Here is a 15,354-nt window from a genome sequence, read left to right on the forward strand (position 1 = left end):
TTCCCAATACCTAGTTGTTTAAACATTTTATAGGGCATGGCATTTATACTTGCCCCTAAATCGGCTAAAGCATTATCAACATTTAAACTACCGATTAAACAAGGAATAGTGAAACTCCCTAAATCCTTTAACTTGTTGGGTAGTTTATTTTGTAGAATTGTCAAGCAAACTGCATTTAATTCCACATGTGACGAATCATCTAACTTCTGTTTGTTTGCCAGAAGCTCCTTTAAAAATTTAACTGAGTTGGGCATCTGTGAAAGGGCTTCAATAAACGGTAAGTTAATATGTAACTTTTTTAAAATGGTAAGAAATTTACCGAATTTTTCGTCTGTGTGGTCTTTCTTTGCCGCTTTAGGGTATGGCACGCGAGGTGTGTATTCTCTGCTTATCGATTTTTGTTTCTTCTGGCATTCATCCACCTTATTTTGTCTTACCATAGTTTCTTGCCTTGGTTCTGGTGTGGACTCAACTAACCCTGCTTCATATTGAACAGTAATCGCATGAAGCTACTCTCTTGGGTTAGCCTTGGTGTTGCTGGGCAAGCTACCTTGTGGTCTTTTTGAGATCAGTTTAGCAAGCTGGCCTATTTAAGTCTCAAGACCTTGAATCGATGCTTGCTGATTTTTAAGCGTTGTTTCAGTGTTTTGGAAACGTGTTTCTGACACCGAGATAAATTTTGTTAACATCTCCTCAAGGTTCGGCTTCTTTTCCTGCAGGTAAGGTGGTTGAAAACCTGGAGAGGGTTGTGGTCTTTGATTGCCTTGACCACCCTAAGAGAAGTTGGGATGGTTCCTCCAACCTGCATTGTAAGTGTTACTATAGGGGTTATTTTGAGGTCTAGAATTGTTGCCCATATAGTTGACTTGTTCGTTTGTAGTGCTAGGGTCATAGGCTAGGCATTCTGTATTATTCATTCCTCCCCCATTTGTACTGCATTGCATCACCGAATGTACCTGCGTAGAGACACATAAGCCATCAATCTTCTTATTTAAGAGCTCTACCTGGTTTGATAACATGGTGACTGCGTCAAGGTTGAAAACACCGGCTACTTTATTAGGGTTTGTCCTCATGACTTGCCATTGATAATTATTCAGTGATATCTCTTCAATGAACTCATAAGCCTCCTCAGGTGTTTTATTATTTAAGGTTCCACCGGCCGCTGCATCGACCATATATCTCGTTGAGGGATTCAAACCATTGTGGAAAGTTTGAACCTGTAGCCATAAAGGTAATCCATGGTGAGGGCACCTTCTCAATAAATCCTTGTATCTCTCCCATGCATCATATAGTGTTTCTAAATCCATCTACACAAAATAAGAGATATCATTCCTCAATTTAGCCGTTTTAGCCTCACTCCTTTATGAAAAGGGAAATAACTGAAGGCGAATGGCATCGTCAGAAATGCCATTGATCTTAAAGGTGTCGCAGAATTCCATAAAATTTGCTGAATGAGTGTTTGGATCCTCGTCCTGCAAACCATCAAACTGAACAAACTGTTGTATCATTTGAATCGTGTTAGGTTTTTGTTCAAAATTATTTGTAGCAACAGCAGGTCTAACTATACTCGATTCAGTTCCTGTTAAAGTAGGTTTAGCATAATTGTACATAGTACGAGGAGCAGGATCCTGATTTACTAGATTTGCAGTAACCACAGGAGGTAGCGGATTATTCTGATTATCAGCCATATCCTTGGTTGTAGTATGGATATCGTCCTCTCACTCTTCCTCTGTATTTTAGATTTCGCCTTTTTTCTCTTTGGTTTCTGCGAGCTGTGCTCTCAATCTTACTGTCAAAAAGCAAAGGTCCTGACGCGTTCCTCTTAGTCATAAACTAGAGACACCTGCCAGAAGCAATTAAAAAGAAAAATTTAGAAAAGAAAAATTAAACTAAAAACAAAAAGTAAATTGCAATAAAAGTAAAAATGGCTAAAGTAATAAAAATTAATCGTTCCTAATATCTTAGTCCCCGGCAACGACGCCAAAAACTTGATGGTTGCTAAACTAACTAAAAATTCGACTAAGGCAAGCGCACCTATCGAACATTAGTATAGTTATGGTGAGACCGGGAATATCGTATCCACGAGGACTAAAAGTACTATTAATTACTATCTTTTTATTATCTAGCCTAAGAATTAAAGGATGTTTTTAAACTAAAACTAATTATCTAATTAACTAAGATTACGACAGAGATTAAAGTTGGAAAATACTTTTTAGAAAACCGATGGAAAAGATAATACCCAAGGAAGAATCCACCTAGACTTCACTTATCACTTCTGAATTAGACGATTTATTCACTTGACTCAATCCGTAGAAATCCCTGATTTATGTTATTATCTCTCTCGAGACTAAAAACAATTGACTCTAGGTTGATTAATCGAAATCTCTTTCTAATTAAAACCCCTATTGTCGCATTAACAAAGTCTATGGATTCCCTTATTAGATTTGACTCTAATCCGAAAGATTTATGTCGTCCTATCTCTAGGATTGCATGCAAATCCGCTTAATTATGAATAATCTACTCTTAAACAGGGGCTTTTTCTCCACTGAAGAAGCACGTCAAAAACCTAAATTAATATCCTTGAATATTTAAACAAGGGTTAAAACTCACAGTTAAGAATAAGAACAAGTATTTATCATATAATTCAAATAGTAATAAGATTCATCTTAGGTTTCATCTCCCTTAGGTATTTAGGGAGCTTAGTTCATAATAATGGAAAACATCTCAAAATTGGGAAAACAAAAAAACATAAAGAAACCCAAAGAACTTCTAAGGGAATTGAATTGAGATCTTCAGTCTTGAAGTATATCCTGCTTTTGAGCTAATTCCGATGACTGTCCTTGAGTATTTTTTGCCTTCTTCTCTGTGTCTCGCCCTTTAATCCTCTTCTAGGGTGTTTTTATAGCCTTTGGCATGCTTCAAAACCCTCAAAATTAGCCTTTTCTGAGTAGAATTAGACTTGGGCTTGACAGAGACACGAGCGTGTCAGGCCGTGTGTAATTCTGAGTTGGTTTTTAGTCGACACAGCCATGACACACGGCCGTGTGGCCTGCCCATGTGTATCACATCGGCGTGTGGTTTACCGGTGTGAAAATGCTTAGGCCGTGTGAAATACTGAGATAAGCCCATTTTGTCCGTTTTTGTCCCATTTCTTGCTCTTTTCACCTTCCTATGCTCACCTGAGTATAAAAAATGAAATTAAAGGATTAGGAGCATCGAATTCACTAAATCTTATGATAAATTATCCAAAAATATGCCAAGAATGGGATAAAAATATGTATATATTATGACTTATCAACGAGCTATAAACGGTAAGCTCCTCTGAGCTGAAAAACAGTAAGTTCATACGAGCTGAGTATCGGTAAGCTAATAAGAGCTGGAATCGGTAACCCTAATGGCATGTCATTTGTATCCTATAAATTCCTAAGGTTTAAACGGGACTCGGTATTCTTTATACATCGTCAGTTATGCGCTCTATAATTATACATAGTAATTACACAATCCACATACATATATTTCAATTAAAGCATATAAATACACAATTTAATTACAAGAACTTACCTCAAGCTCGTACGAAGATTAAATGATCGGTTGTCTTTTCCCCGATTTAATTTCGAATGTTGCTTTTCTTGATCTATATAATCAAATTTAACCAATTTAATCCTTATTCTACTCAATTCAATCAAAAAATCATGCTATGAAAAAATTATTATTTTGCCCATTCCAAGTAAATGCTATAGCAGGGAGAACTGCATTCAATCACACTGATAGTTACTGCAACTGAAGTGAAGTTCCTAGGCTCATAAAAATGAAATTCATGAAATTTCATCACACCCAACCCTAGCCAAATATCATATGTGCTCCTAGAAGCCGATACATTTCACAATTTCACACATTTACTACACAATTTTCACATTTATCAATTTAACCCTTAAATAACAATTTTATCAAAACTTACTTAAGAGAAGTTGTTTAACTCCCAACAAAGATTCACTTTCTTCCATTAAACTTCACAAACAACTAAATTTTATTCATGGTAAAGCCCTAGACTTTCAATCATTTTGCAAATTAGTCTCTTAATTAACTAAGTTAAGCTATAACAATTCCAAAAACATAAAAATCAACAAAAACGTGACAAAGTATCACTTACATGCAATGGACTTTCTTTGAAAAATTTTGTAAGCTTTTCCAATGGTGCTTCTTGCTGAAATTTTCAGTTGTGCATGAATGGAGAAGATGAACATTTTGTTTTATTTTTTTTATCTTTTATTGGCTAATTATTAAATTACCCTTACCTAACTTTAAATTTTTCACAATTACCAAGCCATGCACATCCACTATCACATTTAATGGTCTAATTACCATATAAGGGCCTCCACTTTAAGGTTCTATAGCTATTTAACACTTTTAGCTAATGGAACACAACTTTCACACTTTAGGCGATTTAGTCCTTTTTCACAAATTGAGCATACAAATAGTAAAATTTCTTAACGAAATTTTTATACTATAATACTACCATGCTGTAGATATTAAAATAATATTAAAATAATTTTTTGACTTCAGATTTGTGGTCCCGGAATCACTGTTTCGATTTTACTAAAAATGGGCTGTTACATCATGGCTAGGCCATAAGATGATCGGAGGCTATACGTAAAAAAAAAAGTAAGACAATGCCGAAAGATGCTATGTAATTAGGATAAAAAAGAGTAATACCATAATTGAAAGATGCTATGGCATCAGGATAAAATTGAGTAAGACCATAGCTCAAAGACATTATGGCATCATGGTAAATGGGACTAATACCATGGTTGAAAGATGCTATTGAAATCTTGGACCAAGATTTCCAAGATTTGAAATATTGATTTTCTTGATTCTTGAAATTGTCTGAAACAACAAAATTGGACCAAGATTTGGTTTTTTGATTTTCCTGAAAACAAGAAAGTGAATCTTGATTTTCTTTTTCAGTCGTGTGCACATCTAGGGCCTTGGTAACGAAGTCTTGGATAGTCCCATTCAGTCTTACTCAATTTGCTTGCCCTTCGACCTCGTTATTGGCCTTGAGGAAATTTAAGTCCATCATGTCCATGAGCCTGATTTTGGGCCTTGCAACTCGTATCACACTTGAAGGGATAAAACCCATTGGGTGTAAATGAGTCTTTAAGATAAAGATTGGCATGGATGGCAAAGTGAAAACATATAAGACCAGCCTAGTGGGAAAATGTTATAATCAAATTTAAGGCATTGATTATGAAGAGACCTTTTCACCAATCATTATGGTTAAATCCATTCGGATTATGCTTGCTTTTGTGGCATTCTATGATTATGAGATTTGTCATATGGATGTAAAGACTGGCTCTGTTAATGGGAATTTGCAAGAATAGATGTATATGATACAACTTGAAGACTTTAAGTCTACTGTAAATCCTAATTAGGTATGCAAACTACAAAAATCCATTTATGGATTAAACCAAGATCTAAGAGTTGGAATATTAGATTTGATGAAACGATTAGAGACTTCGATTTCATTAAAAATCCTAATGACTCATGTGTCTATAAAAAGAAAAATGGCGACTCAATTATTTTCCTATTATTATATGTCAATGACATAATAATGGTAGGAAATGACATCCCTATGATACAGACCACTAAGATCTGTCTTTCCAAGCAATTCTCTATGAAGGATCAGGGAGAAGTAACTTATGTTCTACAAATTAGGACCTATAGTGATAGATAAAAAAGGTTTCTTGGACTCTCTCAATCTATTTACATAAACAAGATGCTAAAAAGGTTTAGCATGGATTCTTCTAAGAGAGGAAATTTTCCTATGGTGCATGGTGCACATTTTTCAAAAGAGGTGAGTCTTAAACCTTTAAAAGATGAGATAAGAATAGATAAGGTTCTATATGTTTCGAAAGTGAGACCTATCATGTATGTTATGTTATGCACAAGACTTGGTGTATCTTATGAGCTAAGTATCACGTGCTGATATAAAAGTAATATTGGTGATAGTCATTGGACTACTATGAAAAATATCCTAAAGTACTTATGAAGAAATAAGGGCATTTTCCTAGTTTCTGGAGGGATTAAACTTCAAGTTAAGGGTTATACAGATGCTGCATTCCAATCAGATAAGGATGACAACAAATTGCATGATGGATTCATGTTTACATTAAATGACACTGCAATCAATTGTAAAAGTTCCAAAGAAGCGACGACAGTAGACTCAACAACTGAAGCTAAATACATATTCGCAAGTAAGGCTAGAAAGGAGGTTGTTTGGATTAAAAAGTCCAACACTTAACTAGATGTGGTTCTGAGCATTGTTAATCCAATACCATGGTACTGTGATAACAATGGTGGCAATGGGAAACTAATGGATGGGAAGTGGAAACCCAACAACAATTCGAAGGAAAAAGAAAAGTGAGATATAATGCTTTTTATGTTATGGTCCATATAGGGTAAGAGACTGCCGACAACAATCCAAGTTTGCCATAATCAACAAAGAAAAAGAAATGAAGCTTAAGAAGGATAGGTTATTGAAGCTTGGATCAATGATACTCAATTCTTCTAAAGCGAAGAGGGATCGCAAGAAGAAAAGGTTGATGTTTGTGGGCATCAACATCATAAGCCGAAGGACGAGTGCTCTTGTTGATATAGGGGCATTTGACTTGTTTATATAAGAGAAAGTCACGAGTAAACTTGGTTTCTTAGTTAGCAAATCGACTAAGAGGATCAAAATTGTTAATTCCAAAGAGGTACTAACTGTAGAAGTAGCATAGGGAGTTAAGCTACAATCGACTAATGGAAAAACAAGGAGGATTTTGAGGTAAATCATTTAGATAATTAGGACTTTGTGTTTGGATTGAATTTCTTCTTGATCAGATTAATTCTCTTTTGATTCTTTTTGCCAATTATATTTGTATCTTGAATACTTCAGAACAATAATGTATTGTGTCAGTGAGTAGAGACATGAGGGGCGGAACCAAAGTATTGTCATCAATCCAACAATCCAAGGATTTCCATGTGGTGAGAATATTGACTTGGTAGGTCAAAGTGCTACGAAGACCCCTTTTGAAATGCTAGAGATATAGAAAAATGATATAAAGCCTATTGAATTATTAGTGGGGCTACCACCTATAAGAGATGTGGGTTGTGCATTAGACTTGGTGGAAAAAGTACTAATACAAAATAGACAACTAAACAGAGTAAATGCTATGAGCGAGGTACATCTCAAACATTGTTTTAATGTTTTACATTATGACTTACCATTGGCTTGGCAAAGACACAAGGGCTCTTTTAGAGTTCTAAAAAGAGTAAGCCGTAGGGCATAGAAACCATGATTAGCGGCAATACTCAAGGTTAACCTAGTGTTCAATGTAGATAGATCGAAGCCTATTTGTAAGGATCGAGGGGATCCCAATCAAGGCGAATCACGATAGGGGCAAGTAAGAGCAATGTGATCTTGGGATTGAGATGTACAAGAGAGAAATATAGTTTGAGTTAGACAACAATGGAGACATAAACCAAGGAAAATGTTCCGAGGGGTGGAACTACCCGACAAAGAGACTAGTTAAGAATCGACTAAGGCATTAAGGAAATTCCAAGGAGAGTCAAACCAGTTTCATTCCAAGTACATGATGAGAGCAACACGAGAATAGGTAGATGAGAATGTCATGGGTCACGGATCAAAACCTGTGACCAATTCAGATAGAGCGTCCCATAGAGGGCAACTGGTTAAATGGGGCTCATTTGACCCACTTAAACTAACTCGGTTCGTGGAACCCATAGAGAAGCCCATCTACTTGAAGTCTTAGTGGCTCTATGAAACACTCTAGTAAAACTAGAGTTATCATGGTAATTATTGTAAATTTATCAGGGTAATTATTGTAAATACTAAAGATAAGTACTAATCCCAGTCATTTATATAATTCAATCTATACCATTGGATTTGGGGGAGCTCAACTATTAAAAGAGGTATTCTCTCTCATTTGTAACCATTCCATCCCATTACACTTCACTTCATTCTTAAGTTAAAGAATATTTTTTAGATTATTTACTCAAACACTTGGTGCGCTATTATTTTCTTGTGGCTTTTCTATTTGATTCAAGTCCCTTTGTCTTTTCGAGTTGCTTCTGCTTTATTTCTATGTCTTGGTGAATTTATTTTGAGAATTCTCATTTTTGAGAGATAGGTTGACTTAGACAAATTTGAAGCAAAGGAATCGCCTAACTAAAATTCTAACCTCATGACACTATCGAGGGAATACTCAAGTCTTAAGTCTAACTCTTCCATCTTTCATATCAAGTTTCCATAATCCAAGCAGTACTAATGGCATGTGTTAAAAAAAAGTGTTTCGTACTCTTTACCCTGTTCAAATGACTAGCTCTATGGCAACCCTGGTTATGGGAGGTGATAGTTTTTGGTCAACAAATCATCCGCATTAGCAAATATGATGTTCAAGGACTTTTGTTTGGTTATAGGGGAACAATGAATATATTATATCTTTGATAATAATATGTTTATGTTTTAAAATTACTTAATATAGTTGAATCATCATATTCATCTTATTGAACCGAAATTCAAAGATCTAATCATTTTAACCTCTTAATGTAAATAATATAACATGTGGCTTGTGTTGTGACAACATTTGGAGGTAAAAGTATCATAAATGTCTCTGTACTAGGAGTTGAATTGCATTTTACTCCCTCTACTTAAAAAAGTGATCAAATTAATCTATATACATTAGATCAAACAACAAATTAGTTTTTAATTTTTTAAAAAAATTCATCTATTTGTATAGTTAAAAATTAGTATTCATAACGGAATAACCAAATAGAGATAATAAGTGTAAAAAGTAAAAAATTTTAATCCCGTTTTTAATATGTTTTTGGATGATTAGTTAATGCAAAATGGTGAATTTTATACTCTTAATCCTTTAAATTCATGTTTCTATACTTAGGAGAGCATTTGGGAGCAAAACGAGTGAAAACAGAACAAAAATCAGACAATTGGAGCAGATTTCAGGAGACACACAGGCTGGGCCTTCCCACACGAGTTGGACATACGGCCGTGTGAGCCACACGGTCATATGTCAGACCGTATGGGTTTCACGATTCACACTCCAAATATGTGAAAAAACACAATTTTTAGGTTTTTCAGGCATTCTAAGACCTATATATACCAAATATAAGAAGAGAAGTGAGAGCCGTCAGAGAATATTGAAGAAAACAACTCGGAAAACACCAATGAAGCTGACTCTGAAGCTGATATCCACCAAGATAGAAGATCTCCTTTTGATTTCTTTGAAGTTTATTATGAGTTTCTATATTTCTTGTGGTTATACTGTCTTTGAGATGTTTTTATTCACTATTTTGAACTAATTTTTTAAATACCTAGGGGAGATGAACCCTATGACGAACTCTGTCTTTTGATTTCTATTTTACGCAATAAATACTTGAATCTTTCTCTCAGTTATGTGTGTTTAATTTTTTATTTAATATTTCCAAATTATTAATTCATGTTTGATATGCTTAATTCAGAGGACAAATAAACTTTATTTAAGAGTAGATATAGCAAAATTGAGTGGAGTTGCATGTAATCCTAGTAATAGGACGACATAAATCTACCTGATTAGAGTCAAATCTAATAGGGGTATCCATAAATCGAGTTAATGTAATAATAGGGGATTTAATTAGAAAGAAATTCCAATTAATCAACCTAGAGTCAGTTGCTCTTAGTCTTGAAGAGAGATATTAGCATAATTTTGGGATTTCTACAGATTAAGATGTTAAGTGAATAAATTGTCTAATTCAGATTGATAATGACAGATGCAATCTAGATGGATTCTTTCTTAAATATTGTTTCGCTCCTTGGTTGTTAATTGATTATTTTCCTGATTTGTTTTTTGTCGTGTTCTTAGTTATTTAATTTAGCTAGTTTTAGTTTTAATTAATCATTCCAATTTATCGGTTAAATAATAAAAAGACGATAATTACTAGTACTTTTAGTCTTCATGAATACAATATCTTGCTCAACATAATTATACTATTTATCGATAGGTGCACTTGCTTTTATCGTATTTTTAGTTGGTTTCATAGACATCAAGTGACATGTGGCATATCACCCTGCATACATTAAAAACTAACATGCTTGGCGAAATAACCAAATAATAACACACAGTGTGTGACGTGTACACCATACTGACATACAAAAAACCAATTTTTAACAATTTAAATGGATGAAATTTTTAATAAAATGACATTTGTTCTTTGATCTAACATATTTACCTATTTTTTGAGTAGAAGAGACAATACATTCTGACTCATTACAAAAACCTCTATGATACTTTTATCAGCATTTAGATGATTGAATCATTCATAAATGACAAAAAAGGATACACATAAATAAATAAGTCACAAATTAATAGAAAGAAAAACATATTTTGACATGTCACAAGGATAAAACATGCATAATAGTTGACTGATAATCTACATATATATCATGGCTGCAATCCATTCAATTGAAGTCATCTCGAATGCTGGCAAGAAACAGTCTAAGCTCTCTTGCTTTCCTTACATGTTCAGGTGATCTCTCATTTTCCGATTCACTCAAATCGATTATAGTAATGTGTTGATCATTCATTTGAGTGCATCTAGAAACAACCCGGGACTGCACTTGCGGGGAAGGGCTCAAAAGATCAATAACTTCATGTTTTGGAGCAGTAATGTCGGTTTCCTGGCATAACATCGTAGCTCTGCAATCGGAATCCAAAATGATTGGGGGATCTCGGTTCATGAAATTAACCTCGGTTGCTGTCGGCATTTGATCTGATATAACTTCTCTTGAAGCCATGGGACTCGACTCACTCCCTAACTCGATGTCAAGCAACAGATGTTGCAGTTTCTGATCTATTTCGGTCAGAGAACATTGTTTTCCCGATTTCTTCGGTCTTGATTTACGTTGATTTTTCTTCTCTAGTGCTCTCTTATCATCAAACTCTTTGATCTTTTCAGGACAAGCACTGTGGAAAGCAGGAAATGAATCATTTATTCAGAGAATACATTAATAAATACCAAAATAAAGGGCTGAGACATCTTTCAAAAAATCGAACTGTTAGAAAATCTAAGGGTAAAAATATCATGGAAGACCTATAGTAGGAGTTAAGATTGCATTTTGGCCCCTTTACTCAAAAAATAGCAAATTAGTCCATGTACATTAAATAAAAGAGCAATTTGGTCCTTTCAGTTCAAAATTTCATCCATTAAAAACACATAGCATGCCATGTGTACATTATGTTGACATACATGAACCAATTTTTAATAGTAGAAATGGATGAAATTTTAACAGAAGAACCAATTTGCTCTTTGATATAACATAAAGGAACTAACTTGCTCATTTTTTTTATTAAAGAAACCTAAATGCAATCCGAATCCTAGTACAAGGGCCTCCATGGTACTTTTACCAAGTTTAAGAATTGAATATGAAAAAGCCCATTTTTTGTTGGAGTGCATAATAATTTTTTCATCTTTTTATGTTCCAACATAGCATCGATAGATGGTGGTAAGCGATTATGATAACGGCCACATACCTCTCTACAAGATCTGAGGGAACTACAGAGCTTTTAATTCTATAAAGTTCTTCCCACAGCACCTCAAAACATTCTCTTCCATGAACTTTTCTGCGCTTGATAATTGCCGATACAGGACACTTAACTGGCACCTGTAACGGCAAAAGATTTTAATGGTATCTAGGATTTACAGATTAGCATCAACAACATCACAAGAATTTTCAATGGATTTTAAGTACACGTTTAGGAATAAACTTGTATATAGATGAAAGATGGAAACAGTACCTCCTTCATTGGAATGTTAACATCTAACTGAGACGAAGTAGACCGCAAATAAGCAAATCGTCGTAAATCTCTTTCAGCAATCTTAGGAAGGATGTATTCATCTGAGCCATTAATACATTATGAGCTCATATGTTCAAAAAGCAACAGCATGATTGTAAACATATAGCAAATGTGGCCTTGGCAAAGGGCATTTCCCTTAAGCACACGTACTTGGTAAATTTTGGAACAAAGAAACTACCTGTTTTTTCAGGAGGCCACTCAAAGAACCGAGAACAGAGCCTCTGCAGTTGCTCATGCTGGAATGGACGCTGTACAAGAGCTCTACAAGAACAAAGTAGTTAAAACTTTTCATAGGTGAGCTTCTGAACAAAGCAAGAACAGATGGACGGTAAAAGTACCATGAGGGCCCCTATACTAGGAGTCAAATTACATTTTTCCCCTCTACTCAAAATATAGGGAAATTAATCTCTGCACATTAGATCAAAAAGTAAATTGATCCTTACGGTTAAAAGTTTCATCAATTTGTACTTTTAAAAATTGACATGGCAGACGGAATAATCATACAAAAACACATAGTGTGCCACGTGTACTCATAGTAATGTACAGAGATCAGTTTTTAATGGTAAAAAGTGGAGGAACTTTTAACAGAAGAACCAATCTGCTCATTGATTTAACATATAAGGACTAATTTGCCCATTTTTTTAGTAAAGAGAGCAAAATACAATCCAAATCCCAGTACAGGGGCCTCCATGGTACTTTTACCATGAATAGACCGAATTCCAATAATCAATCATCTTAGGCTACTAAGTTTTTAGTTTAGATGTTTGGAGATTTAGATTTCCACAAAGAATATGGCCAATATTTCTTAATAAGGGACTTGTACTAGAAAAAGCAGGTCACATTTATAAACAAAAACATCTCACTGCAAAATTTTCCAAATTCTCGTGAATTGCTGAACTATCTTATGAAAGATTTATCCTAGACTCAAAAATATTAAGAAAGGTCTGCATGCACACTAGACACAAACTTAGACATCCATCCATAATTGCATCAAACATGCAGATGTTCATGAGAGCAGACATGTCAATATCAATTTCATTGCATCAAATGCCTTGTCTTGGTATATGATCATATAATGAGACTGGTCTATACAAATTTTACCTATGGACTACATCAGAGTCAGCTGAATGGCACTTGGGGTTCATATATGCTTCCACCACTCGCAAATACTGATAATCTGTTTGTGAATTCTGAATGCCTCCTATCAAAATCATTCAAAAAGTTAATTGTGTCAATTTGGGTATATATAAGTCTTCTAACATCAAGCTTAAAGTTTAATAACACTCAACCAACATTCTTCCAAATAATAATCTTAGTAAACATATCAGACAACCTATATTAGGACCTCTCCAAATACAAGGATTTGTTTACTAGTTAGACCAATGTTCTTCATAGGAGTCAATCTCATATTATGATATACAAGCACTTTATGTAATATAGGCAGGTTACTTCATTTACCATTCATGTTCACTTTGCAAGACAATGTAGTTTCCTTGTCATTGCACTTGACCTGACCTTGCTTCTTTGAATTTTTTTCTTCCTTGTAAAAGAAAGTCCTTCCGATGCAATTTTTCGAAGAATATCATTGTCCCCAACTAATTTAACAATATGGCATGCTGCCTCTTGTATCAGTAAGGAATTGAGTCTTATTTTCCGTAAGTATTTTTCAAAAGAAGCAAAAACAACCCACGAAGATATTAGAAGCAGTTGGTAAAAGTACCATAGAAGTTCCTGGAAGTTAGATTACATTTTGCCCCCTAATTAAAAAATAAGCAAATTAATCCCTATACATTTAATCAAAGAGCAAATTAGTCCTTTCTGTTAAAATTTTTATCCATTTGTACTATTAAAAATTAACATAGTTGACAGAATAACCAGAAAGTAACACATGGTATGCCATGTGTACCACATGCTGACGTACAAGGAACAGTTTTTAACAATAAAAATGAATGTAATTTTTAACAAAAGGACCAAATTGCTCTTTGATCTAATGTACAAGGACTATTTTGCCCTTTTTTTAAAAGGGTAAAATGCAACCCAGCTCCTAGTTTAGGACCCTCCATGGTACTTTTACCAAACAATCTTGATATTGAAACATACCAGACCAAGACCACGGACACCCTAAGTGTAATCACTGCCAAGAAGAAGGGCCAAAGAAATCTGAAAGTCCCAATATTATGAGTTCCTATACATGGTACAATTAACTAGTATAGTACATGACTGAAGCGAAGCTGTAAATTACCAAGGAGTTCCTCCCAAATCCAAGTTTTCGCTTTATATCATCCATTTCATAACAAACAACATGGCCTCCTTCGCCTAAGTCAAAACATAAAATGGTTAGCAAGCCCGTAATCTACAAAAACAAGTTAAAAAGGAAAATTAATACCCAAAAACTTACCAAGGCAAATGTCTCTGTACACTGTCCTGGCACCAAAAAGGAAGATATCTGAATCAGAAGAGAAACACCCATCCTGATGATAGTAAAGTAACTTAATGAAGGGACTGCATTTGCAAATATTGAACTAATTTCAATTGTATCACTAAAAAATAAGAAAAAAAACTACTTACACATAAGGATTCTAAGTTTAGTAAAGCGCATTGTGCTTCAGCTTCCTCGATCCTGAATTTCAAGTTTAAAGAAAAAAGAGAGAAAGAAGAATTAGCCCTGGGTTCATTATCCGAAATATAAAAGCAAATGAAATATTGGGAATTACCCATCTAAACATGGAATTCCAAGGGCTAATCCAAGGAGTTTTGCTTCTTTGATCATACAAGAGAATTCAGATCCCATATTCCTTTTAAGCGAAGACAAGTTTTGTGAATGTGAATTTGCCCCATCTTGAGCCTCAGGTCGTAAGTTTAAGCGCCGCCTGTAAGTAGATAATTTGATGGCAGGAATTGACCCATCTACGATGGAAGAATGAAGGAACTGGGTAAAAGTAGTGGAAATACAGAGCCATATCCGAATTTGATGAAAAGGAAAGTTACCGGTAACAAAAATGAGAGAGCAATTCAAGGCAATGAGAGCCCTGAGGCGGTGAAAGAGAGAGGCGAGATAAAGCTTGTTGTTGATGGGGCAATGAGATTTGTTAACATTTTGAAGCTGAACTATCCAACAAGACAGATCTATGCATACCCTTTTGTTGTGGAGATGATGAAGAGGCAATGTTTTCTTGCATTGTTCCAATACATCCCACAGATTCTTTACTCCCATTCTCCGATGCTTCGATTTTTGAATGCCACACAAAGCGCCAAATCCTTTATAATACTACTACTACAACTACGTAACATTTTCACGGGCCGGCTTACCAAAATCAGACCCCTTCTCTACCAGGCTTGGGCAAAGGTAATCAATTATTATGTTTATTACACCAATTCATCCATCTAATCTAAAAAATTTAGAAGATTTTGGTAAAAATATTAAGTTCGAAAATGAATTTAT

At 34.7% G+C, this 15,354-nt stretch overlaps 1 non-coding gene and 1 pseudogene across 1 annotated transcript; one reads left to right on the forward strand and one right to left on the reverse strand.

The window, feature by feature from the left end:
- Positions 1 to 1,233: 1,233 nt before the first annotated feature.
- Positions 1,234 to 1,340, forward strand: LOC121207268 (small nucleolar RNA R71). Its single transcript, XR_005902359.1, has one exon. It is a non-coding gene; the product is annotated as a small nucleolar RNA R71 (small nucleolar RNA).
- Positions 1,341 to 10,351: 9,011 nt separating this feature from the next.
- LOC107905966 (single-strand DNA endonuclease 1-like) lies at positions 10,352 to 15,126 on the reverse strand (annotated as a pseudogene).
- Positions 15,127 to 15,354: the final 228 nt, after the last annotated feature.

This window comes from Gossypium hirsutum, chromosome A09 (genome assembly GCF_007990345.1).
Source record: "Gossypium hirsutum isolate 1008001.06 chromosome A09, Gossypium_hirsutum_v2.1, whole genome shotgun sequence".
Classification (NCBI taxonomy): Eukaryota; Viridiplantae; Streptophyta; class Magnoliopsida; order Malvales; family Malvaceae; genus Gossypium; species Gossypium hirsutum.